This window comes from Elgaria multicarinata, chromosome 9 (genome assembly GCF_023053635.1).
Source record: "Elgaria multicarinata webbii isolate HBS135686 ecotype San Diego chromosome 9, rElgMul1.1.pri, whole genome shotgun sequence".
Taxonomy (NCBI): domain Eukaryota; kingdom Metazoa; phylum Chordata; class Lepidosauria; order Squamata; family Anguidae; genus Elgaria; species Elgaria multicarinata.
The window spans coordinates 10,623,388-10,649,405 of NC_086179.1; positions in this window are offsets into that span (position 1 = coordinate 10,623,388).

Consider the following 26,018-nt stretch of genomic DNA (forward strand, 5'->3'; position numbering starts at 1 on the left):
CCCCCCCAATCTGCTTTGTGGCCCGGTCCAGAAAATCTGGATCGGGCCTGATCCTTTTCGCGCCACTCCGCCCGTCTCCCGCTCTGCTCCGCGGAGCGAGATCCGGCTTCGCCGCTGTCACTATATCGATGGCGGTGCCGGCACCAGAGAAACCACCCACCCACCCCACCCCCTTACCTTCCTCCGTTGCGGGATTCAATTGAGGCCCCGGTTGAAGCCAGAAGAGGCCTCGGCCTTCATTTCCAGCTTCAACCGGGACCTCAATTGAAGCCGGCGATGGAGGAAGGTAATTGTCCCTCCTCCCTGCTCCCTTACCTGGCACTGCCACCTCCACCGCTGCATGGATGGCGGTGCCGGCAGCGCCAGGTAGGCCAGACCCCCGCCCCGGACCCCGGCCCAGCCCCTGCCCCCTTATCTTCCTCCGTCGCGGGATTCAATTGAGGCCCCGGTTGAAGCTGGAAGAGGCCTCGACCTTCACTTCCAGCTTCAACCGGGGCCTCAATTGAAGCCGGCGACGGAGGAAGGTATTATTTATTTATTTATTTATTTATTACATTTTTATACCGCCCAATAGCCGAAGCTCTCTGGGCGGTTCACAAAAATTAAAACCAGTGTCCCTCCTCCCTGCTCCCTTCCCTGGTGCTGCCCCTGCCACATGGATGGCGGCACCGGCAGCACCAGATTAGTCCCCTCCCCCCACTTACCTTCAGGCGAAGCTCCGGATTGAGGCGATCCTCTTCGCCATGCTCCGCCGGCCCCCCAATCCTCTTCGCCTCTGCCTTAAAGGTAGGCAAAGCCCCCCGCTCCGCTCCTGCTTCTCCGGTTCTAGGAGAAGCAGAGCACATCCCTATTATATAGCCTTTATGTGATGTACCGGTCATTAGTAATGGCAAATTTGGAGGTGCAGAGGCTGTTTTCTCAAACAGGAAGCCCAGTGGAGGATCATGTGACAGTAGTTTCACAATGCGATACGGAAAACATCGAAATAACAGAGCACATTGAAAGCGAAATAACGATGCAGATGGATTACAACGAAAGGTAAAACAGTATATAACCTACCTATACAATGTTAGAAATAACACGTCATGTGACCACTGACATCATCAGTGGCCATATGTAACGTTATAGATACAGTAGTGTAGATTCCCTCTGGGTCCGGAAGTCTGTCAGTTTCCGGAGCCTCTATAAATTGCACATTTCCCCTTTGACATAAGGGTACAACTGCCTTTGGCGCAGAAGGGGAGAAATGCGCAATTTACAGAGGCTCCTGAAATTACGCAATTCCCCTGTTGCATCAATGGCAGTGGCTATTGATGCCGAAAGGGGGAATTGCATGATTTTAGCACAAGGGGCGTTGCTGAGTACTCACCGGACTAAGCTGAGCCTGAGAAGAGGTTCACATGGCAGGCAAGTGGGGGGTGGGCAGCTGCTCAGGTAAGCACAGGTCAGTTTTCCCATCCCTAAAAATAAAAATAAAATAAAAAAGTAAAAATAATGGAGAATATTCAGAGACAGTTCTGCAAAGTGGTCTTCTCAGAAAGGTACTCAGGAAAAAAAGAGTGTAATTTCAAGCAGGATCTAATTACTCCACAATACCTTCCCGACAATACCACACAACCCAAAATGCCACCATGGGTCTGTCTAGCCCAGTGCTTTTTTATCTTGCTTGTTCAGGCAAGTTCAGGAAAGGTACGCCTTTTCCAGACCTACCAACCCAGATCCTTGAAAAAGAGTTTCTAGACTTGAACCCAGGACCATCTACATGCAATGGCTGCACTCCACCCTTGAATTCTGGAAGCATGGCATTCACTTGCAGGAGGGCACCATTTAGGCAGTGTTGAGTGTTAGCAATGGCTCTCCTTTTGGCAGCCCAACTGCCATTTTGTTTCTCCCCCACTTTTATTTCTCCCCCACTTTGGTTTTGGCCCCACTGCAATTTGCATTCTCGTTCGTGTGAGCGATCATGGCTCGCTTTGCCTTAAAGGGAAAACTGTGCACATCAAGCAATGATCAAACAGGAGATCGGGGCAAATCTCCCCCAATTTGTGCAAATTTCCTCCATGGGCAAAAGTGGGGCTGATTCAGGGCACGTCTAGACCTCCCAGTGTTCTGGGAGGGAGGGGGAGGATCTCATGGTATTCTGATCGCAAGATCCTCACCCTCAGTCCACATGGGCCACGTGACATCCCAGGCATCGCGCCTGTTGTGGTGGCCATTTCTTTTAAAGACAGAGGAACTGGGGTGCTCCCCTCCCCAGCCCCAATGCCCAAGGAACAACTTGAAGAGCTCTGTGCCCCATGCCCAGTTTCCGGCTCCTCATGTTTACTCGCAAGGAGCCAGGATGAAACCAGGACAGCTGCCCACACCTCCCATGGTCTAAGGACGATCCTGAGACCGCAGGGAAAGTCGGGAATAAAGCCATCCTGGTTATCCTGGGAAAATGGAGGGATGATCCCTCCTTGCCCCCAGGATCCCCTGTGCATCATGTGGATTAGAGCTGTGCACGGACCCCCCCCCCGATCCGATCCAGATCCCAATCCGCAACTTCCAGATCAGGTCCGCTCTGCTCCACATCGATCCGCCTATGGTCCGCTCCACTCTGCTGCGGAGCTTCGGATCCGGCTCGGAGCTCCGTGTTTTCACCCCATAGACTTGCATTGAAATTCAAAGCCTGATACTTTTTTTCTGTTAATGTTAGAAACCTCAAAATCAGCACCATGAGAGCTTATCCGTGTATCCACCTTCGTACCCATTTGGAAGCAAATTTGATCCTCCACTGATTTTGGGGGAAATTTTGAAAATCCTACACCCCATTTTTAGAAATGGGATTTATTCCAAAAATTTTATAGATACAAACTTGCAAATGGGCACCCTTACAGATGCCACCTAGATCCACATTCATGGCATGTTTCAAGCAAATCTGAGCATGCCCTGATTTTTGGCAAAAAAATATTTCGTTTTAAGCATCACCCCCTAACCCCAATTCGCACCCCTTTTGAGAACTCTGTCAGTTTTCATGCTAGAAACCTCAAAATTGCCAGCCTGAGAGCTTATCCATGTATCCACGTTCTTGCCCAGTTTGAAGCAAGTCCAAGCCTCCAGAGATTTTGGGGGAAATTTTGAAAATCCCCCACCCCATTTTCAGAAATGCATTAGAAAGCAAATGACAGTACTCGCCCATAGGGAAAACAGACTTGCCCATAGGGATCCGTTGCAAAGCGCTTGCCCATTGCAATCTATAGGACAATATCTGTCATTTTTCTACATACAGATGTATTTGTTATTTGAGGAAATGGGGAAAGCTTGTATTGTGCTTTGCCCATACTTTATTTAAATGCTCAAACTTTATTTTCTTTTTGCACTTAACAAGCAGTGCACAGCAAACACAGTCACAGCCCCAACAAACACAAACACACAGAGTGAGAGAGAGAAAGAGAGAGAGAAAGAGGATAGATTGGGAAGGGAAGGGGTTGTGGGTGGGAATCAACAAACAAACACTCCAAATGAAGAATTATATAAAGCAAAGCAATAAGTCAAAACAGAACAAAGGAAAGCTAAGCAAAAAGTCAGAAACACACCCACACCCACACCCACACCCACACACACACACAAGCAAACGCAGCTACAAAACCTCCAGAGAAAGGAAACTGTCTCTGGCTCCCTCTGGCTCCCTCTGGCTTAGTCCCACCCCCCTCCAGCATTGGGATTGGAGGGTACTTCACATTATCATCACGATAGGGACTTGAATCTGTCAATCAAGGGAGAAAACAAGAGCTTCCCTTCTCCTGCTTTTAGCCATTCTAAAGAAATTAATAGCAAGCAAACCCCGTGATGAAAAATTCTGAAAATTGACACAAATGACCCCCAATCACCACTCTCTAAGCACAGTAAGTTGTTTTTAAAGTAGCTTAAAAAACAAAGAAGTTATAGGTGTGTTTTTGCCCAATGCAATCCTATGGGGGGAAAAATCCAAGATGGCGGACAGAGCTCGGAAAAGACGCAGAGCTCCGCATAACGGTCGATCCGCTCCGTGACGCTCCACTGCCCCCCTGATCCGCTCCACCTCCACCTTAAATGAGGCGAAGCACCCCGATCCGCTACCGCTTCTCCGACCCGAAACGGAGCGGGGCACAGCCCTAATGTGGATGTGATCCCCGGGATAAGGCATGGTGTAGACATGCCCTCAGTCTACAGAGGAAATGCATGCAAATTTGGAAATTTCTTCAAATAGATTTGGGAATTGGCAATGAGATGAATGCAAGAATGTGTCTAATGCTTTGTGAACATTTTTGATAGAGACATGTTCATGCTCATGTCTGGGGTATCAAACCAAGTGTGCTCACAAGTTTTGCCAGTGAAAAAAAATGACATCCTAATGTATCCGTAGGCATTTTCAAGTGATTTGCAAACTGAAACAAAATTCTCATACATCCCTAATTTCTTCCCCTTGCCACCCCCAAAAACATGACTTTCAGTTCAAAAATCAAAAGAGGAGAATGGTTAGCTAGGGTGACCATATGGAAAGGAGGACAGGGCTCCTGTATCTTAAACAGTTGTGTAGAAAAGGGATTTTCAGCAGAGGTCATTTGTATGCCTGCAGCACCTGGTGAAATTTCCTCTTCATCACAACAGTTAAAGCTGCAGGAGCCCTGCCCTCAGAATCCTAATTGAAAAGCCTGGTTAGCAGAGTCCTAATTGAAAAGGCTGAAATTTGGAAGAAGTGCTGTAAAAATCCAGCCATAACGACCTCTTATAGGAGATCAAGAGGTTTAAAAAGAAAGTGGGGGTGTCTTTATTTATTTGGTTCCAGAATCCATTTCCAGCCTTTTCTGGTTGCCCAGGCCTTCTGTGCTTTTCTGCCGAAACCAGTCAAAAACAATTTTGTCTAGCTTATCATCACATTATTGATTCCGTCATTTTTTATGATCTAAGATTGATGTGGATATTGAAAACTGCAGAAAGGGAGTTCAAGATTATGTTATGTTCTATGGAGTTTTTATCATCTATTGTGCAAACCCGTGTTTTGTATTATATCACTTTGGGGGGCGGGGGGACAACTAAAAAAACAACTCTCACTTTTACAGAAGTGGTTTACTTGCCGTTTTCTGAATAACCTTTTATATGTGCAGCCTGAAATGAATCATAGAATAGTAGTGTTGGAAGGGTCCTATAAGGCCATCTAGTCCAACCCTTTGCTTAATGTAGGAATCTGCAATGATCTAACACAAAGTGTAGATAAGGCAAACATACACACATTCAGACATGACATTGTTGTTGTTGTTGTTGTTGTTGTTGTTGTTAAAAAAACAAGTTGCTATCACAGAAAAATGCTTCCTGGAGTCTTCAAATCTTTTACATCCGGAATAGTCCATTGCCAAAAACCAAATTGCTCCAGTGTAAACAGCATGACGATTGGCCCCTAGTGCTTTGATTCCATGAATTGAGATTTAATTGTCAACTTTTGTTCAGTAACAATACAATAATGTTCACTGTTTAAATATCTAGGCAATGCATCGCATAACACTGCTCAGACTATTTGTGGCGGAGGTAAAATTTGGAGCAGTGGCATAGAAGATGGTCCTCTCACAGCTCTTCCAGTAGAGGACTGTCCTTTATAAAGTGGGACACATGGCCACCCCAACCTTACGCCCTGAAAAAACTCTCATTTTAGAACTCATTTATAGCGGGACAAGAATCCAGACACTTCTTTAAATAGGAGAACTTAGTCCTACATCTGAACTGTTCATTTATGTTCCCAGAAACATCAGCTTCTCCCTCACTAGAAAACAGAGTGGAGTCGATCTCTCATAGGTCCTCACATCATTTTGTTGAGCATGCGCCTCCTTGTGGGGGAAAAGGAAAGTCTACAAAGTCTACAAAAACAGCACAAAAGCAAGAAGTTCATTTCAGAAGGACCTAATGCTGTTTGCATCTGGACAAAGTTATGAGTGCAGTGTCTTCCCAGTAGAGGAGTATGGATTTTGTTAAATTCATTCTGGGTGTGTTTTAGAAATTATCAGGGGCCTTTTGTTCCATCGTCCACTCACTGATGGAGTGTGTGTGTGTGTTTAAGGATGTACAAGAATTTTGTTCCTCTTTGCAGATTCTGGCTGGACATCAGGAAAAACTTCCTGACTCTTAGAGCAGTATGACAAGGGAACCAGTTACCTCAGGAGGTTGTGGGCTCTACCACACTAGAGGCATTCAAAAGGCAGCTGGACAGCCATCTGTCAGGTATGCTTTAGGGTGGATTTCTGCACTGAACAGGGAGTTGGACTCTATAGCCTTACAAGCCCCTTCCAACTCTACTATTCTATGATTCTATGACAATGGAACCAATGACCTAGGGAGGCTGTGGGCTCTCCCACACTAGAGGCCTTCAAGAGGCAGCTGGACAGCCATCTGTTAGGGGCAGGATCTACACTACTGCTTCAAAATAGTTTACAACAGTAGTGACCACTGTTGGAGCCCAGGACACACTCCATATACAGTTTCCAAACTTTTTTCAAAGTGTCATATCTGCTTGGTGCAGATCTGTCCAAAGATGCTTTGACGTGGATTCCTGCATTGAGAAGGGGGTTGGACTCAATGGCCTTATAGGCGCCTTCCAACTCTACTATTCTATGATTCTATGATTCCACATCCCCTCCACCATGTTTTTTTTTAAAAAAATGGTCTGAAATCCAGAGAATCCCACAACTTGGACAAAGCAGTCCACTACAGAATCTTTAGGTCAGGTTCACAGGAATCTGAATTTAAAATTCGTTGCAAATTTCGCCAACATTCCTACCTCACATAAGGATAATTCCCGGGGTTCCTTCATGAGGAAGACATGACAGTTAAACTAGCCTTGTTCCAATTCTAGAAACGTATTTCAACTTCCCATATAATCACTGGAGCTTTCATTGTCTTGCATTTGTCTACAGAAACAATACCCTTTCCGAGTTCTGTTTCCCATACAACTCTAACGGCTGAGTGCTTACATTTTAATTATCAAATTATGGAGACTGTACCCAAGGAACTGTGTTTTGTATCTCACATTTATGTGTAACTAAGACGGATCTTTTCTCTTTACAATTACTTAAAGGGACGTGATGTTCTTTAACCTCCTGCTTTCTCCATACAGCAATTCCTGTAAAATAATAATAATAATAATGGTGGAGAGCCTCATTGCTTCTAGAAATAGACGAAGGCTGAAACAAGCTTCATTAAATCACCCCAGAAGCACACATGCTAGCACGTAACAAAACTTCCAGATCATGCTCAGCAGATAACATGATTAGAATATGCAGCAGGGGTGGGCAGAATGTAGATCTCTAGATGTTTTGGATTAGTTCTCAGAAACCCCTCCAGCATAGCCAATGGTCAGGAATACTGGGAACTGAAATCCAACACATCTGGAGATCTACTTCCTTCCCATCCATGACATACAGGACACTAAGGGCCTTGCTAGACCTACGAGATAATCCGGTCGGGAGAAGGGGCGACGCCGTGCTGCAGCTAGCGCGTGCCGTCGCCCCTAGCTAGACGTCAACACACAATGGGGCAAGGGAAAGCCCCGTCGTATCCTCCAGTTCTTTTCATCTTAAAGGGCCAAGTGCGCAGGAGCTCACCCACAAAAAAGGTAAGTTTTTTTTTTTAAAAAATAAAGGGTTCCCCGCTCCCCCTGCCTGTCCCCCATCCCCGCTCGCCATGCCCTGTCCCCCCCGTCCACCAGGCCCGTCCCCAATGCCCATCCTCGCTTGCCAGGCCCTGTCCCCGTCCTTCTTCCCCCCCTGCCAGGCCCGTCCCCGTCCCCAATGCCCGTCCCCGCTCGCCAGGCCCTGTCCCCGTCCTTCTTCCCCCCCCCTGCCAGGCCCGTCCCTGTCCCCAATGCCCGTCCCCACTCACCAGGCCCTGTCCCCGTCCCTGATGCCCATCCCCATTCTTCTCCCCCCCTCTCTCCTGCCGGGTCCGGTTTTTCCCCTGGCCCACATCTCCCCCCCCCGTGATTCCCCCAACCTGCCTGATGGACACAGTGCTATGAGCGCTGTGCCTAGTCCGTGGCTTCTCCCGGCTACTCACGAGTAAGCGAGCAGCCGGGAAAAGCCACCGATCCTGCTAGACTTTCTGCAGCCCCGGCCTCAGCCCGGGGCTGTGGAAAAGCTGGACCATAACCGCATTCAGTTATCCCAGGTTAAGGGAGGACTTAGCCCGGCCTGACCCCGGGATCCCCTGTGCATCATCTGGATGCACAGGAGGGAGACCGGGCCTCACACCGGGCTAACGCCTCGTCTAGCAATGGCCTAAGTAAACAGGGAAATTGTATAACATCCTCGAGTAGTCCTACTAATCCTACTAGTTAATGGCAACTAGTCTTCTATATGCTATCTCAAGTATCAGAGGCAGTAAGCCTATATACACCAGTTGCTGGGAAACATGGGTAGGAGGGTGCTGTTGCTACCATGCCCTACTTCTGGGTTCCTGGTTGACAGCTGGTTGGTCATTGTGTGCAAAGCACAATAAGGGTGATAATACTCAACCACAAAAATTCACTTAGAGATGTAAAATAGACGCAATATGTTAGAGATATAGGTGATATATACAATATATATATATATATATATATATATATATATATATATAGTTTGTAATCAATCTACAGAACAGAGTGTTGGACTACATGGACCCTTGATGTGATCCAGCATGGCTCTTATGTTCTTATTGCAAAGGTGCACATACATGGCCAATGTAGGGTGACCATATGAAAAGGAGGACTGGGCTCCTGTATCTTTAACAGTTGTATTGAAAAGGAAATTTCAGCAGGTGTCATTTGTATATACGGGGAACCTGGTGAAATTTCCTCTTCATCACAACAGTTCAAGCTGCAGGTGCCCTGCCCTCTTTTAAATCTGGTCACTCTAGTATAGTTCCTGCAGCTTTAACTGTGGTGATGAAGAGGGAATTTCACCAGGTTCTCCATATATACAAGGGACACCTGCTGAAATTCCCTTTTCAATGCAACTGTTAAAGATACAAGAGCCCTGTCCTCCTTTACATATAGTCACCCTAGGCCAATGGGAGAAACGTACCCTCTGCCATCCCCCTGTTGTGGCTTCTTCACCCCTCCCCCACTTCTGCCACCATTGTACTGCCAAAATTCATTGCAGTAAAACAAAAAACAAAACACACACACACACCGATATGCCACTGAACACCTGCAGCAAACTGCTACGGAATACTGCAATGGCTGCATTTAGCTAGTGTTCATGCAAAATTTGACTATTGTAGCATTCTGTAGTAATTTGCTGCAGATTTTCTGCAGAAAATTGTCAATTTCTTTTTCCCCCATCTGAAATTCTGTAGGGCTGCAGCAGCACTGTGGCTCATAAGAAAGGACAAAAATGCCTCCCCCGCCGACACCTCGGAATCACCCACCTGTGCTCTCTTGTTTAGTGTGACCATATGAAAAGGAGGACCAGGCTCCTGTATCTTTAACAGTTGCATAGAAAAGGGAAGTTCGGCAGGTGTCATTTGTTTATATGGAGAAACTGTTGAAATTCCCTCTTTATCACAACATTTAAAGCTGCCCTCTTTTAAATCTGGTCACTCTAGTATAGCTCCTGCAGCTTTATCTGTTGTGAAGAAGAGGGAATTTCACCAGGTGCTGCATGCATACTAATGACACCTGCTGAAATTCCCCTTTCTATGCAACTGTTAAAGATACAGGAGCCCTGTCCTCCTTTTCATATGGTCACCCTACACTTGTTTGGATATTTTGCATATCAATATTATTCCAATATTAGCTTCCCTGTTTGCATTTTCGTCCATGAAGAACAGGGATGAGGACCTTAATCACATGGGCTGGATATAGGCATACTTGGAAATGGAGTTCAGATTGCATCTGGGTCCATCTTCAGTCTGGAAGTTGCAAACTGGGCAACTAATGATTAAAAATGAACTGAAATGAATTTCTCATACATCCGTATCCAAAAATTTGTACCGTGTGGCAGGCTGCCTCACTTGCTTATAACTGGGGGTGGGGGTGGGGGGCTGTTGTGAACTGCCCAAAGAAATACTGAGCTGCAGCGGATAGGAAGGTCGGTTTTACAGACACTGATAAAACAGTGTTTGTAAAAGGAACACCCAGGGAAATTCACTCTTGCTCTTAATTAAAGGCATCTTTCCCTAGGAATTCCAGATAGGATATGGTTTATGCTTTCTTCCATCTTTGAAGGGCAATTTCAAAATGAACCTGAAAAACACACACATTTTATTGCAGCAATTTTTTTTTTTATGAACTCATATATCTATATCTATATCTATTTATATCGAGATTAAAAATGCTGTGATCAATAGAACAGTGCAGGTTTCTGAAATCTCATGTCGTTTCTTGCCTTTAAGACAAAAGGTCTATTTTTTAAGCCTTTAACTAGAAGGAAATAAAAGGTGGAGAGGGGAAAGCCCTGCCTTTAGTTAGGCTGTGTAAAATAGTGTCAGAAAGAGGAAAATTGGCCTCAAAGTTAACTTGTGATTCTTCTTTCTATCTTTCTTTCTTCATTTTTTAAAACAAAAATCAAAAGAAGAATCTTTAACAAAATTGTTCACATCCATTGTATATCTCTACCGATCAACGCTAAGAAGTATTTGATTCCTAGTTCTTCCTGCTTTTTCTATTGTTTAACTGTTCAAACACCTTAGCTTTCAAATCAATTGAAGATAGTTAAAGCAGGAGACAAGTTGATGTAAAAAAAGAAGGGTTGCTAAGAAACTCCAGATGTATCTCTAGATACATAATTATTAACTTTGCAGGGAAGTGTATGCTGGTAATGAACTTATATGGAGGCCAAGAAGTTCGAGTAGAAAATAGAAAGCTGCCTTATACTGTGTCCAACCATTGGTCCATCCACCCTAAAATTGTTTGCACTGCCTGGCAGCATTTATCTGGGGTTTCAGGCAGCCCTACATGAAGGTGCCAAAGAGCAAATCAGGTGTTGTGTTTCTCAGAACGCTCTTACTTTCGATGGGAGGCAAATGATGAGGCTTGCAAAGTAATCCACAAAGCTTTTATTAAACAACAAACATCTCTTCTACTTGAATAGAGTCTTGGAAACATCCCCATAGGTAAAACTATGCAAACTAAGCAAGACAATTATCCGCTCAAGAAGAATAGGAAGCCACTTCCCAAATGCCTGTAACTTCAGAGAGCCTGGTGTGGAGGCAGGTTCTGGCGTAATCTAACCGACTTACTCACGCCTTCCTTCCACGCCATGCTTTTGAGCTTCTGGCGGACCCTAGCATCAGCTAGCTTGTCGGGACACTCACCTCCAGAAGAAAGCTCACTTCCCACTGAGTGTGTAGGATTTGGCCTTGAGGAGATAAGCTCTGGAGAGGGCTGACTCCCAACTGGGGAATCGCCCATGAGAGCTTCCTCCCCCACTGGTACAGGCTGGCTGGTGTCTGGCACTGCATCTTCTAGTTCTGAATCTGATTCTGATTGATTAACTGAAACACCTTCTCCCAAAACAGGGGCAGTAGGGTTAGACATGACAACAGGGACCTTCCACATCTGACACTCCCCACTGTGCTACCCCCTGGAAATGTAATCACATAAGAGGCTCAGCGAGTGGAGCCCGGGAAAGTGAGCATGGGGGAGTCCGTTGGACACCCCCCCACACAGACTTTGTGTTATCCCTATGTGTGAGTCAGATAAGGAGTTGATGTGAGATGGATTAGATCAAGAACAGGGTTTCAATTAGAGAGCTATTGGATGAGATAAAGATTTGGGCCTAATCTACACCTACTGCTATTTCGCAATGGAGGAGGGGTAATTGTGAGGTTTCCGACTTATGCGATGGTCCCTCACGGGGCACACATAAGCGAAGTTTCCCATGAGTGAAGGAGCACTGTTGTGGGAGGATGTGTGCCCCATGATGGTGCTTCTGAAGGTGTATCAGGAGAAATGGGTGGGACTGGACAGATGGGAATGGAACACAGATATTTTTTTAATACCTCCTCCAAGATGCAGACCAGCACAAATACACAGAAATTCAGGGGGGGATAGGTACTGCGTCGAAGATGAACTCCTAGTTGTGTGTGTTTTGATGTGTGTGTATGTGTGTGTGTGTGTTATTATTATTTTCCTTTTAATTGTGAATATCAACAAACAAAACAGAAAATACATTGTGAAAACATGGGGACCCATACATGGTGTATTTGGAATTATCATCACTTTCTTCGTATGAACGGTTAAAAAAAAGGGGGGGGGAGAGTTATACAAAGGTTTCAAGAAAAGCTGACCAAATATCCATATATTTATCCAATTGCAAGTTGTGTCTATATAACACTTGTTCAAAAGTTGATAATGGTCTGTGTCAATGGGCCCCAACAGTGGTCAGTGCACGTCAATACCACAATAATGCAGTAGTGTGGCTCCTGCCTTTTATATACTACTTTAATACCACTTTTATAGTGGAATATCCTGCTTGGTGTAGATGAGCCCACCATCATTTTCACATGTGTTCACCCAGAAAGACTCTTCTGTCCTGTTTCTACAATAATCTGCAATTCTTAAAAAAAAAAATACATGAAATTTTGTATTCAATTATGCATTGTTAATCTATTTTCTCTCAAAATGTGCAGTTCTAAACATTTTTTTTCTCTATGCATGCATTTAAAATTTTATTTTTATACTTTTTTTGAGCCAAGAATTGTGTCAGAACATTCAGGAACTGTGAAAGCTGGTAATAACTACGTTTTCATCCACACAACATCTGTGTTCTCAGGGGCGATTCTGTTCTCCAGTCTACCAAAACACAGAAGTATACTGTACCACTCAAAACCGCCCACCAATGAGAGGTCAGGATTCATAACAAAGTTGGCATATAAGTTCTGTTTGGTGCAATCCTATCCGTGCTTACTCAGAAGCAAATCCCAAAGAGATCAATGTGACGTGCGCCCGGCTAAGTGTTCATACGATTGAAGCCATAGTTATGAACACTATGTTTTCATTCATTTATTTATCATTAATTCTTACACACTGCTTAATATAACAAAATCCCTAAGTGTTTTGCATATAGCAATATTAAAAACGCAGCTTAAAATACACTATTAAAAATAATTTCAGCTACAGTAATAATAAAAGCAATACAAAAAACAATAAAATGGAGGAGCAGCGTGATTAATTATAATTAATTACAAGCCAGAGAAAGCCTGCTTTTAAAAGTGCATTTCCGTATGTGCTCAGCGTCAGCCAAAGCAAGTGGCAACTTTTGCAATGAAGTAGATGGATTTTAAGAGTGAAGTAAATAGAAGCCATCTTGGCTAGAAAACAATAGGACATTTTTCCCGATACAAAAAAAGAAAAGAAAAGGTCACTGGCATTCAGGAACACACACAAGGTGAAATAAGCTTTGAAGAAGAAATTGGAGAACTCAACAAACTCAAACATTTGCCCATCCCTAAGGATAAAACTGTGCCTTGTGAACTGCAAGCATGAACTTCAAGTTTAAAAGAGCATATTACCCCAACATTAAAATCATTCCACTGGCTGCCAATTAGTTTCCGGGCAAAGTACAAAGTGTTGGTCGTTACCTTAAACCCCTAAATGGTTTGGGTTCAGGTTACCTGCGGGATCACCTTCTCCCATATAGTCCGCCCCACAAACTCAGGTCCTCTGGGGTGAACTTACTTCAGTCAGATAAAACTAGGCTGACATCAGTTTCCCAGAGGACCTTTTCTTCTGTCGCCCCCAGATTGTGGAATGGCCTGCCGGAGGAGATTCATAAAATTAACTCTCTGTGTGATTTTAAGGTAGCGTTAAAGACTTGCCTTTTCTGGCAGGCCTATCCAGATCAATGTTAAATCAATAATTTTTAAGATGTGTGGATTCCTATACTAATGTTGTTCCCCGCCTTGATCCAAATGGAGAGGCGGGTAAGAAATACATTTATTATTATTATTACTAACATTTGTCTACAGCCAGCCGAGCCAATGAGCTGCAACGTTTCCCCACTGGCCATTTTCAGGAAAGGAAAAGCACAGGGAAAGATATAAACCTCTTGAAGGTCTTGATACACAGTCCCGGACTTGTCCCACATCTGCGGGATGTGTGGCCGGGTGTCCCATTTTTGTTCCGGCTCCATTCGAGTAACCATGAGGAGCCAGGAACCAGGCATGGGGCACAGAGCTCTTCAGGAGCTCTGTGCCCATCAGGGGTGGGAGGGAGTAGCGGGGTCTTTTTTTATAAATAAAAAACTCACCTTCTTCATAGGAGCACTCCTGTGCTCACTTCCGATAAAAAAAAATGGCAAGCGCGACGTCCTCTTCCTCCTGGGACATCGCGTGCTGTGTGTAGACTGAGGGGGAGGATCTCGCGATCGTCATATCTCGCAATCATCCCCCCTCCACCCCCTTGGTCTAGCCATTCCCACAATGTTTAGTTCAAAATGCTTAACCTCCATGATTTAGCATGTCATCTGAACATGGTCATTAGATCAGAACTCTGACCACTCAGAGCACAGCCAGAAAGTCCCTGCTTTCCTCAGGCTGGTCCCGCTGGTTTCCTCATCAAGTCATCACTGCCAAGCCATCCACTCCTGGAAAGGTGTTCTTGCATGGTGCAAAGCCCAGTCTTCACAACAGAACTCTAGAAAAGGAAGCAAGTCTAACTGAGGAGTGTTGGGAACTGTAGCACTTGTTTCCAAGGAGTCTCTTCTGCCAAGGCTCTTGTTCATGCATTGGTTATTTCTCGGTTGGACTACTGCAACCTTCTTCTCACTGGCCTTCCTTCTACTCACATCAGTTCGTTGGTTTCTGTTCACCACTCTGCTGCTAAGATCATCTTCTTGGCTCGCCGCTCTGACCATGTTACTCCACTTCTGAAATCTCTTCATTGGCTTCCAATTCACCTCAGAATCCAATATAAACTTCTCCTGTTGACCTACAAAGCTTTTCACAGTCTAGCTCCTTCCAATCTTTCCTCTCTCATCTCACACTATTGCTCTGCTCATGCTCTCCTCTCCTCTGATGCCATGTTTCTTACCTGCCCAAGGGTCTCTACTTCCCTTGCTTGGCTTCGTCCATTTTCTTCTGCTTCCCCTTACACCTGGAACGCTCTTCCAGAACATTTGCAAACTACAAGTTTTTAAAGCTCAGCTAAAACCTTTTCTTTTTTCTAAAGCTTTTAAAACTTGATTTTGCTCTGACTTTTATACTGTTAATTTTACTCTCCCCTGTGCCTGTTTGGTGCATTCTCTTCCCCTTCTTATTGTTTTATTATGATTCTATTAGAATGTAAGCCTATGCGGCAGGGTCTTGCTATTTTATTGTTTTACTCTGTACAGCACCATGTACACTGATGGTGCTATATAAATAAATAAATAAATAAATAAATAAATAAATAAATAATGCACCCTAAATGGTGTATTCTAGATGCATCTCTTCTGCCCCTCCCTTCTTGCTACAGTGCTTGCATCTTGGGAAGCTGCGCAATCGCATCCCTGCCTAGCTGTACAAATCCCCCTCCACACTGCCCCTTCCACCCCACTCTAAAAGCAGCCCCAACACTTTTGCTCCCGTTTTCTTTCAACTCCCATGAGAGTTAGGAACTCCCTATTATATGGTGACCATACGAAAAGGAGGACAGGGCTCCTGTATCTTTAACAGGAATGTAGAAAAGGGAATTGCAGCAGGTGTCAATTGAAGTGGGTGAATTTCCCTCTTCATCACAACAGTTAAAGCTACACTAGCTATAGTAGAGTGGCCAGATTTAAAAGAGGGCAGGGCACCTGCATCTTTAACTGTTGTGATGAAGAGGAAATTTCACCAGGTTCGCCATACATACAAATGACACCTGCTGAAATTTCCTTTTCAATACAACTGTTAAAGATACAGGAGCCCTGTCCTCCTTTTCATATGGTCACCGTAATCAGCCCACCATATACATTACAAATCAAATGGACTGTGCATGCCTGCAGAATTTCTTTGAGACCTAATACCTAGCTTCACCGAGAACTCCGGTAGTTTCCCCATTGTAGTGCAGTTGTCAGTGAAGGTTGGTGGATCCACTGCTGGGGTTACAATTAAATTTGTGTTGTTACTAATAGGGTGACCATATGGAAAGGAGGACAGGACTCCTGTATCTTTAACAGTTGTATATAAAAGGGAAATTCAGCAGGTGCCATTTGTATGCATGAAGCACCTGTTGAAATTCCCTCTTCATCACAACTGTTAAAGCTGCAGGAGCTATACTAGAGTGACCAGATGCAAAAGAGGGCAAGGCTCCTGCAGCTTTAACTGTTTTAATGAAGAGGGAATTTGCCCAGGTGCTGCATGCATACGAATGACCCCTGCTGAAATCCCCCTTTCAATAAAACTGTTAAAGATATAGGAGCCCTGTCCTCCTTTTCATAGGGCCACACTAAAATTGTTATTGCAAATCCTTAACCAAGTTAATTCCCCTCAATATCAGCTTGTGCATTTTAAATTAACATTGCTCTCAGTAAACATGCAAAGTGGTGTTACCCCCAAATCTTGTGTGAGTGCAGGACAAGATGTACACTACTGCTTTATAACAGTAGTGAAGTGCACTGACAACTGTTGAGACCCAGGGCCCATTCCATACACCATCTTCAAGCTGCTTTCGAAGTGTCATATCCTGCTTGGTGCACATCTGACTCACATCATTTGGGTGGGGGTTGCCTTCTTAGCCATAGATTTTCTGTTGCCACCACCAAAAAGTCCCTTTGAGTGAAAGTGAATCTTATGAAAATGTGCACAATTTCGTACATACCACGTCCAGTGACAGGTCAAAGAGTGTGATACCTCCATTTTTTGCTGAGTACAGCTGCAGACAACACACACACACACACACACAGAGGAAGGCAACAAAGGGGAAAATAATATAAAATAGTGTCAAAAACTGCTCACACCCTAACTCAGCCTTCCTCAACCTGGGGCGCTCCAGATGTGTTGGACTGCATCTCCCAGAATGCCCCAGCAGCTGGCTGGGGCATTCTGGGAGTTGTAGTCCAACACATCTGGAGCGCCCCAGGTTGAGGAAGGCTGCCCTAACTATTGGCCAGCCTTTCTTTAAGACATATGCAGAAGGTATTAAAAGAAGGAACGCTGGATACTAAGGAATGAGATCGACCAAAGAATTAGAAGAACATAGCTGTATACAAGGATAATTAAGAAAAAAACATGGATTTTGAGATGAGCTCCTCCAAATGGCCTGCTTGCAAATTAAGTCAAGACGAATGCAAGGGCCTGGGCCTATTTTGCAGGTGTGCAGTTTCCATTTCTCCCAGCTAAGCTACCAGAAAGGCAGCTGATAGGTCTATGGTTGATTGGCACATGTTAGTTCATTGCTGAAATTGACTTGAACTTTTAAAAAATGGGGATGCAATTTACAGAACGATACCATGGCTCCTCTTGTCTGCCCCGAGGGTGAGCTATGCATCCGGTAAATGTAACCTTTACAAAAGCAAATCACAGGAGTCTGGTTGTTTGAGGCAGGGGGAACAAATGCGTCCGAGTCTTTGGTGGGTGGCACAGGGAATCATGCCTTCTCTTGTAAATATCAGGACAACCAATTGAGGGGATATGCTAGCAGACCATCGGGAGATAAAGCATAATAATAATAATAATAATAATAATAATAATAATAATAATAATAATAATAATAATAATAGGAGGAGCCATCCTGGATCAGTCCCATGGTTCATCTATTCTAATATTGTTATAGTAGCCTCCAAGGACTCGTCTACACCAAGCAGGATATTCCACTATGAAAGTGGTATATAAAAGGCAGGCGCCACACCAAGCAGGATATAGCAGTATGAAAGTGGTATATAGTATGTCTCAATGGGCCCCAACAGTTGTCAGTGCACTTCAGCAGTGGTGTGGCTCCTGCCTTTTACATACCACTTTCATAGTGGAATATCCTGCTTGGTGTAGATGAGCCCCAAGAAAACTACAGGTAGATGACTGAAGGCAATGCCCTAGCCAAGTTGTTTCCTCCATGCATTGGGCATTTATCATTGAACATAGAGGAATTGTTTAGCTAACATATCCAATATGATGTATAATGGAAGTGCAGACGATGGAGCATATTTTTCTGTCTTGTAGCTTTTATAATCAGGCTCATTGTTCTATAATCACCCCATTGCTGTGTAAACTGCCCAGAAGTTCAGATAAATTTTATACTAAGTTCCTGCTGGGAAACAAGTCCCCAAAAGTGACTTTGACTGTTACTAAATTTCTTATAGAGGCGGCCAGTATTAGAGCTCTGTGTGTATTAGATGAAAGCTGATAATAGTCTTAATTTGTCTTATGTTTTATGTCTGAGTTTTGCCCTTGATGGCTCTATGGATCGTAATAAAGTGGTGATGATGATGATGATGATAATGATGATGATGTATAGCTAATGAATGGGCAGTTTCCACAGTTACATGAGCAACATGTAACTCCCATTCTGCAATTCCTCAGCAGCAACGTGAGTCTTTTGAACTGGTTTAGAACTCTTGGGGAAAGCAAACTAACGTCATCCAATCAAATTGGTGGGAGAGTTCAGTGAGCAGGAAATCTTCACACAATTCATAATTATCTAACTGAATTATTTTCCGCAGGCTATTGTGATGGGCACTTGCATACCTGTCTTTTTAATGGGGGAAAATCATCATAAAGTTTGGGTCCACGCCGTTGACTCTTCCTTCTCACACTGCTGTGCCATCTAATTGTTGAGAACCATCCAAAGAGCTTTGGCTATTGGGTGGTAGGGATGTATAATCAATACGTACATAAATGAGCTATTTAGAAGGTGCCATCTGAAAGGAAGCCAAGTTTCCTTCCAAAGAGATAATTTATTGGAACATGGGAAATGCAACTTTATTTTTATAGAAACTACTGGCTACAGGTGCAGATACGACAGATGACAGCAGAAAGATACGTGAATTAGTTCCTCCGACAGCACAGCCGAGAGCATGAGTTGTCAGGCAGAGAGGCACAAAGACAACCGGCAATTAGCACAATAGACTAGGTGATTGTATGGCACTCTATTGTTTGGAGTTGCTCTTCGTGGGTTAGTTTCGTGGGTACTTGAAGGTTAAATCAAATAATAGCATGGGAACAGAGAATGAAAATTGTTCTGGAGAGACAGAGACGGAAGAAGACGACAGTTTCTAAATAAACAGTTGCATGCTAAAATAAGTACCTATGACATATGATGGACAAATTTGCTTTGCCACCGGATGACGCATGTTCACAGCAGAAATAGGGCTAGCACACATTGAAAAGCAGAATGGAAATAAAAGTGTGCATCCTAGGGTTGTATGGGAATTTCATTTCTGTTTGCAAATCATGTGAACATATCCTGTTCACAATTCAAAACAGAACCATAAGCAGGAGCACTTTTTCCTCCAAGTAATGTTCACATCTTCCTGAATTTGTGTTTGTATTCAATATATTATTATTATTATTATTATTATTATTATTATTATTATTATTATTAAAATAGAACACCTTTGAAATGACACGGTCCAGGGCAGGCCTCCCCCATACATTTTTGGTAGGGCTGTGCAAGGTTTGGGTTCAGCATACCGAGGCTTTGGCGGATGTTTTACGTCAGGCACAGCTCTTGTGCCCTCTGATCTTGCGGAGTTGTCATTGCATGCCAGGAGCTTTCTGTGCACTTTCAGGGCCCAGCATTGGCAAGGGGCAAATGGAAGCTGGTGTCTTTCAGGGAACATGGGTGTATGTGGGGGGCATTTGTGGACCTGCAGCGAATCATTTTATTTATTTATTTATTTATTACACTTATATACCACTCCCATAGCCAGGGCTCTCTGGGCGGTTTACAGAAATTCTAAAATTGAGATAAAAACAAGTATACAAAATTTAAAACTCTAAAACACAGTACATACACACATAAAGCATTAAAAACCATTAAAAAACTAAACATGTGAATGATTAAGATGTGCTGCCATATGCCTGGGCAAAGAAGAAAGTCTTAACCTGGCGCCGGAAAGATAGCAGCGTTGGTGCCAGGCAAGCCTCATCAGGGAGATCATTCCACAGTCTGGGGGCCACCACCGAAAAGGCCCTGTTCCTCGTTGCCACATTCCAAGCCTCTCTCGGAGTAGGCACCCAGAGGAGGACCTTAGATGTTGAATGTAGTGACCAGGTATATTCACGTCGGGAGAGGCGTTCCATCAGGTATTGTGGTCCCAAGCCGTGTAAGGCTTTGTAGGTCAAAACCAGCACCTTGAATTGGGCTCGGAAACATACAGGCAGCCAGTGCAAGCAGACCAGAGCAGGTGTTATATGGTCGAACCTTCTGGTTCCTGAAATCAATCCGGCCGCTGCATTTTGCAAGAGCTGCAGCTTCCGAACCGTCTTCAAAGACAGCCCTACGTAGAGCGCATTGCAGTAATCTAACTTGGAGGTTACCAGAGCATGGACAACTGAAGCCAGCTTATCCCTGTCCAGATAGGGGTGTAGCTGGGCCACCAACCGGAGTTTGTATAAGGCACTTCGTACCACTGAGGTCACCTGAGGTTTGCGGACCTGCAGCAAATCGTGCAGACTCTCCCACAGTCCTGATCACATGCCTGGGTGGGTCATCCACCAGGATCAACAGCAATGAGGCCACAAACACCCATCGTTCCCACACTCTGTCAAGTCCGTCCCTCCCTGACAAGGCATGCTGGGAGTCATAGGACTTTTCTTCACTGGACACAAGAATTGTGCATGATGTGGCGGATTCTCTGTAAGATGGCCACCGAAGCCTCGGAACATCCAAAGCTGAGGCCAAATCTTGCACGGCCCTACTTTTTGGACATGTGGGCACATTTGGAAATTTGGAAATCTGCTCTGGGCGCCACCTTAAAACACCTCTGATAGAGGATGTGGCTAGTCACATAATGGGTGCTGTGAGGTCCTGGCTAATCAAAAGGTGTGTGTGGTGGTGGTGGTGGTGGGGAATAGCAAGCCTAGAGTCTGGGAGAGAGGGGGGGATAGAAAGAGTTGCCCAATTTTCTTCCATCTACACAGAACTTCCCCCTTTCTCTTTTGCCCTGAAAATTCTCACTGCTCCAAGTGGGCGGAGCATAACATTATTGATGTGCATCTGTGCCTTGATAAAGCACTACAACAAGAAGAAGAAGAAGAAGAAGAAGAAGAAGTTATTGTTTTGTGTGCACATTTGCAAATGTGTGCATTTTAACATGATTTTTCAATCAAGTGATTTTGTGCATTCATTGTAATCTCTCTCTCTTTCTCTCTCTCTCTCTCTCTATATATATATATGTGTGTGTGTGTGTGTGTGTGTGTGTGTGTGTGTGTGCATACTATTTTTGTGAACATTTTTGTGCATTTGTCTTCATAATTACATTGCAAACTTTTTATAGTCAACTACATTCTGGTTCATTTTTAGAGTTGGCAATTTGGTAAGTTTGCTTAACACGCGAACCCAGTGAATTCCTCACCCATCTCTAACAGATTGATAACCATTTCCCAAACTGCCATGTCATACTGGAGAGGGTGTGGGGATGTGAAGGGTGGCTTTCCGAAGCATTTTTGTCTGAATAATCTGTGATCTACATCAGATGCATTCATTGTCATCATTGAACAGCGCCCCCCCCCCCGCCCGTCCGATTAATCTCAGAAGCTGTGATGCAGGGCACCTTGGAATGACTCCAGCCCACTTCAAATTTGGTTCTGAATCCAAAATAGGTCAGCTGTTGTGGTTTCCCGGGCATCCCTTCCCACTCACTCCTCATCCCTCTTGCTTGCCCTCCAAACCCACATGGGTTTGGGACTGAGGCGAAGCACACCCTGGGTGGATAGGTATATACATAACACCATTACAGAGAAAAGGGGGAGAGAGAGGGCATGTCTACACTGGGCAGGGAAGGGGGAGGATCGTGAAATCCTCCCCCTCAGTCCACACATGGCGTGCAACGTCCCAGGAGGAAGGAGGACATTGGGCCCGCCATTTTTTTAAAAAAATATTGAAGATGAGCGCATGAGCACTCCAACAATAAAGGTATTTTTTTAAAAAAAAAAAGAAGAAGAAGAAAGATCCCGCTCCCCCCCTCCTACCTCTGATGGGCACAGAGCTCCTGAAGAGCTCATTGCCCCATGTCTGGTTCCCAGCTCTTCACATTTACTTGCAAGGAGCCAGGACTAAACCAAGATGGCCGCCCACACGTCCCACAGTCTCAGGACGATCTCGAGACCATGGGAAAAGTCATGATTAAAGCTGTCCGATACCTGGGATAAGCCCTCATCTAGACATGCACACACACACACACACACACACAGAGAGAGAGAGAGAGAGAGTATGACTGCACAAGTTCATTGAAAAAGATGTTCACACAACAACAACACCCCTATGCAGTGCACACACATTCAATAAATGTGTGAAGAGGAAGTGGATGCCAGTAACAGCTAGGAACAACTCTCCCTCCTTGACATTAAAAATTCTGTCCATAGAAACATTTGTCCTTAGCTGAGTTGCAAATTAACACGTTGGGCAATGAATTAGAAAAGGCAGCCAGCTAGTAAAAATGAAGAGTGATTTAACTAAGTCATTTATCGATCCCTATGTTTGTTAAAGTGGATTTCAGGGTGCAAAATACTAACTCACCTAAATCAATATGCTTCTTTTTCACTGTGGAGTTTGTCTTTTAAAATTATGCAGCGGCTTGGAAGATCGGAGTTCAATCTTAAGGCATGCTTCCTATAGACACTGCCTTAGTTAAGGGTGCAAAATTAATGTCAGGCAATTGTAGCAGGCAGAATTCCCAACTGAGTGTTATATGTGCAAAGCCGTTGCCGTGAATTCATTACGATCACTCTGACATGTCAAAAGCATTACCGAAGATATTTAGGGAAATCTGCAACTGCTTCTAATAAGGACAAGCCAAATGAAAAGGATTTGGTTCAGTATAATAGACCCAAAACTTAGGCTGATGAATCTGCAAGGAAGCAGGGTTTCAATTGCAACCCAGTTGTTGCTTTGCCAGCACTGAAAGGGCCTCCGTATTCCAACTTCTACACTGATTGGAACTCCTTTTGTTATCCTACATCAAAACAGATTTTGGGCATGTCTAGACCTCACCGCTTTCCGGGAGAGAGGGGAGGATCTCACGATATGGTGATTTCAGAATCCTCCCCATCTGTTTACACATGGCACGTGATGTCCTGGGAGGAAGGAGGACAGCGCACCCGCCATTTTTTAAATTGCAAATGCACGCAGGAGCGCTCCTGCGCAAAGCTAACTTTTTTTACAAAAAAAATATTCCCATTTGCCCCAACCCATCCCTGGATCATGCAGTCCTACTTGCAACCGAGTGTGATTCCATTAGTGATGGCATTACGGACATTAATGTTAAAGGAAGTTGTATTGGAAGATTCACGTTATCGGGAAAACATGTACCTGATCTCCAATTAAAAAGAAGCAGATTTCTGCTGAAAAGCAGGGTGGTTGATACTTGGCTATGAGCTCTAATTTAATTTCAGATAGAAATGTTACCAAATATATATATATATATATATATATATATATATATATATATATAGTAGCAGTCAGAAGTGGTTCTGAATGCCGGACAATTAGGAAAGGGAAATGTTAACAAGAAAAACATGAAATGGTTGTGGAAGGCACTAAGGAGTGTTCAGCACTTCAAAGGTTGACAAATATAACCATTAGATAAAGGTTAAGCCAACAAGACAGTCTGGTGCAGGAGGCAGGGAAACACAATATTCTGTAATTCACGCACATGAGGAGAGTGCACCGCAACGTTATTGCACACGATGTTTTATTTTTGCATGTGAAGAAAGAAAGAAAAGTCCGTCGAAAGAAGTGGAATGGCGGTGTGAAAGGAGGTGTATTTAAACCACAATATCATACATAATCATATTTTTTTTAAAAAAAGTAATCTCTGTTGTATGAAAGCTGTCAAGTCTGGTGCAGGGTCAGCAGTCTGAAATGAGGAGGCGCTGGGGAGCTCCACTGGGGAGCTACCCTGCAAGTTCACCGAGCTCTGGGCCGGATCTACACTAGTCTTATAACGTTGCTAGTGTCCCTTTCTAACTTGATGCCCCCTTGCATTAAAGTGCACCTGAATTTGGAATGTGGACATTGTTTCCATGCTCCTTGCACCTGTTTTCACAAATGTCCCAAATGGAAGGAGATGCTGGGCATATCACCTTAGCAATGGGGAACCACTTCTCCCTTTCCCCATCCGAAGCAGCAACTGAGCAGAGAAATAATACTTGTGAACAAGAATAAACCATCTGTAGAAGAGGGAAAGGTAGGAGGTCTCTGCACACATTTTTGAGCCTCCAGAAATGCGGCTGTCACAGAGAAAACTGAACCTCATGAAAACTTGGCGTAGCACAAATGAGATGTCTTGAGCAAGTCTCTGGTGGCTGTTTCTCCACTCTTAGCTTTATAGAATAATAGAATAGTAGAGTTGGAAGGGGCCTATAAGGTCAACCCCCTTCTCAATGCAGGAATCCACCCTAAAGCATCTCTGACAAATGGTTGTCCAGCTGCCTCTTGAAGGCCTCTTGTGTGGGAGAGCCCACCACCTCCCTATGTCTTGGTTCCATTGTCGTACTGCTCTAATAGACAGGAAGTTTTTCCTGATGTCCAGCCAGAATCTGGCTTCCTTTAACTTGAGCCCATGATTCTGTGTCCTGAACTCTGGGACAATTAAGAAGAGATCCTGGCCCTCCTCTGTCCAGGTTATCTGAAGGATCAATTCCTCCCATATGTAAATGCCCAGACCCTAGGATCCTCTTTAGGGGTCCTTTTCTATGAGCCCCTGTCAAAGGAAGTGAGGTGGCTGGCTACCAGGAGGAGGGCCTTTTCTGCTGTGGCATCCCCGCTGCAGAATGAGCTCCCTAGAGAGGTTCGCCGGGTGCCTACGTTGTACTCCTTCCCGCGCCAGGTGCAAACCTGTATTATTTTCCCAGTATTTTAGCATTTTATCATCCTAGTCTTTTAGCTCTGCTGTTTTAAGGCTTTAGCTAGACCTAAGGTTTATCCCGGGATCGTCCCGGTGTCATCCCTGCCTGCTCCCAGGATCCCCTGTGTGTCATTTACTTGAACAGGGATAACCCCGGGATGATCCTGGGATAAACCTTAGGTCTAGCTAAGGCCTGAGTCTGTATTTTAAATCTACATTTTAAATCTCTGCATTGCTGCTTGCTTTTATTCTGGACGTACTTTCATATTATGGTTTTATATTGTGGTTTTAAGCTTCCATATTTTATATTCCACGCTGTACTTTATGGTTTTAATTTTTGCAAACTGCCCAGACAGCTTTGACTATTGGGCAGTTTAGAAATGAAATAAATAAATACTAAATAAATAAGCTATGAATTTTGACCCCTTCCTACTAAATTGTGCCAGAGAAGCCTGGGAGGCATGGCTGCTCATGTTCTCTGTGGCTTTTCTAGGGAGTTGTTCTGAAGACCTACCCTGAGTAAAACCAGGGGTGGGAGCCAGACGTCGTTCAGCCCTCTGGATGAGCCTTGGGGGAAGAAGGTCCCAAGAATGGGAGGCCTTTGCTTGCTCAAGCCCAGGATCTCAAGAGGCAGATCTTAAAAATGAGGGCAAACTCGAGACACTTCTCCAATTCAGACCATCGAAGGCAGTGAAACATTGGAGGCCATCTAATGCTCCCTTCTTTTCTGATAGCCCCAGGGCTCATTTTTGGTCCTGACCAGGGAAAACATTGCTGGCATTAGTAAACCAATCATCAAAAATAAGAACGAAACCGTAAAAATCAACAAAAAGAAGTGCAACAAATAAATGATGAGGCAAATGAGACTTGTACCTATGGATAATGAAACACATGTGATCTTTAATAATACAATCAAATGAAATTACAAACCAAAACCAATTTACTTGCACAGTTCTACAGTACTCCAGACCAGCTCATGGGCTTTCTCACACTAGAGGCCTTCAAGAGGCATAAATCTATGCTTTAAGGTGGATTACTGCAATGAGCAGGGGGTTGGACTCG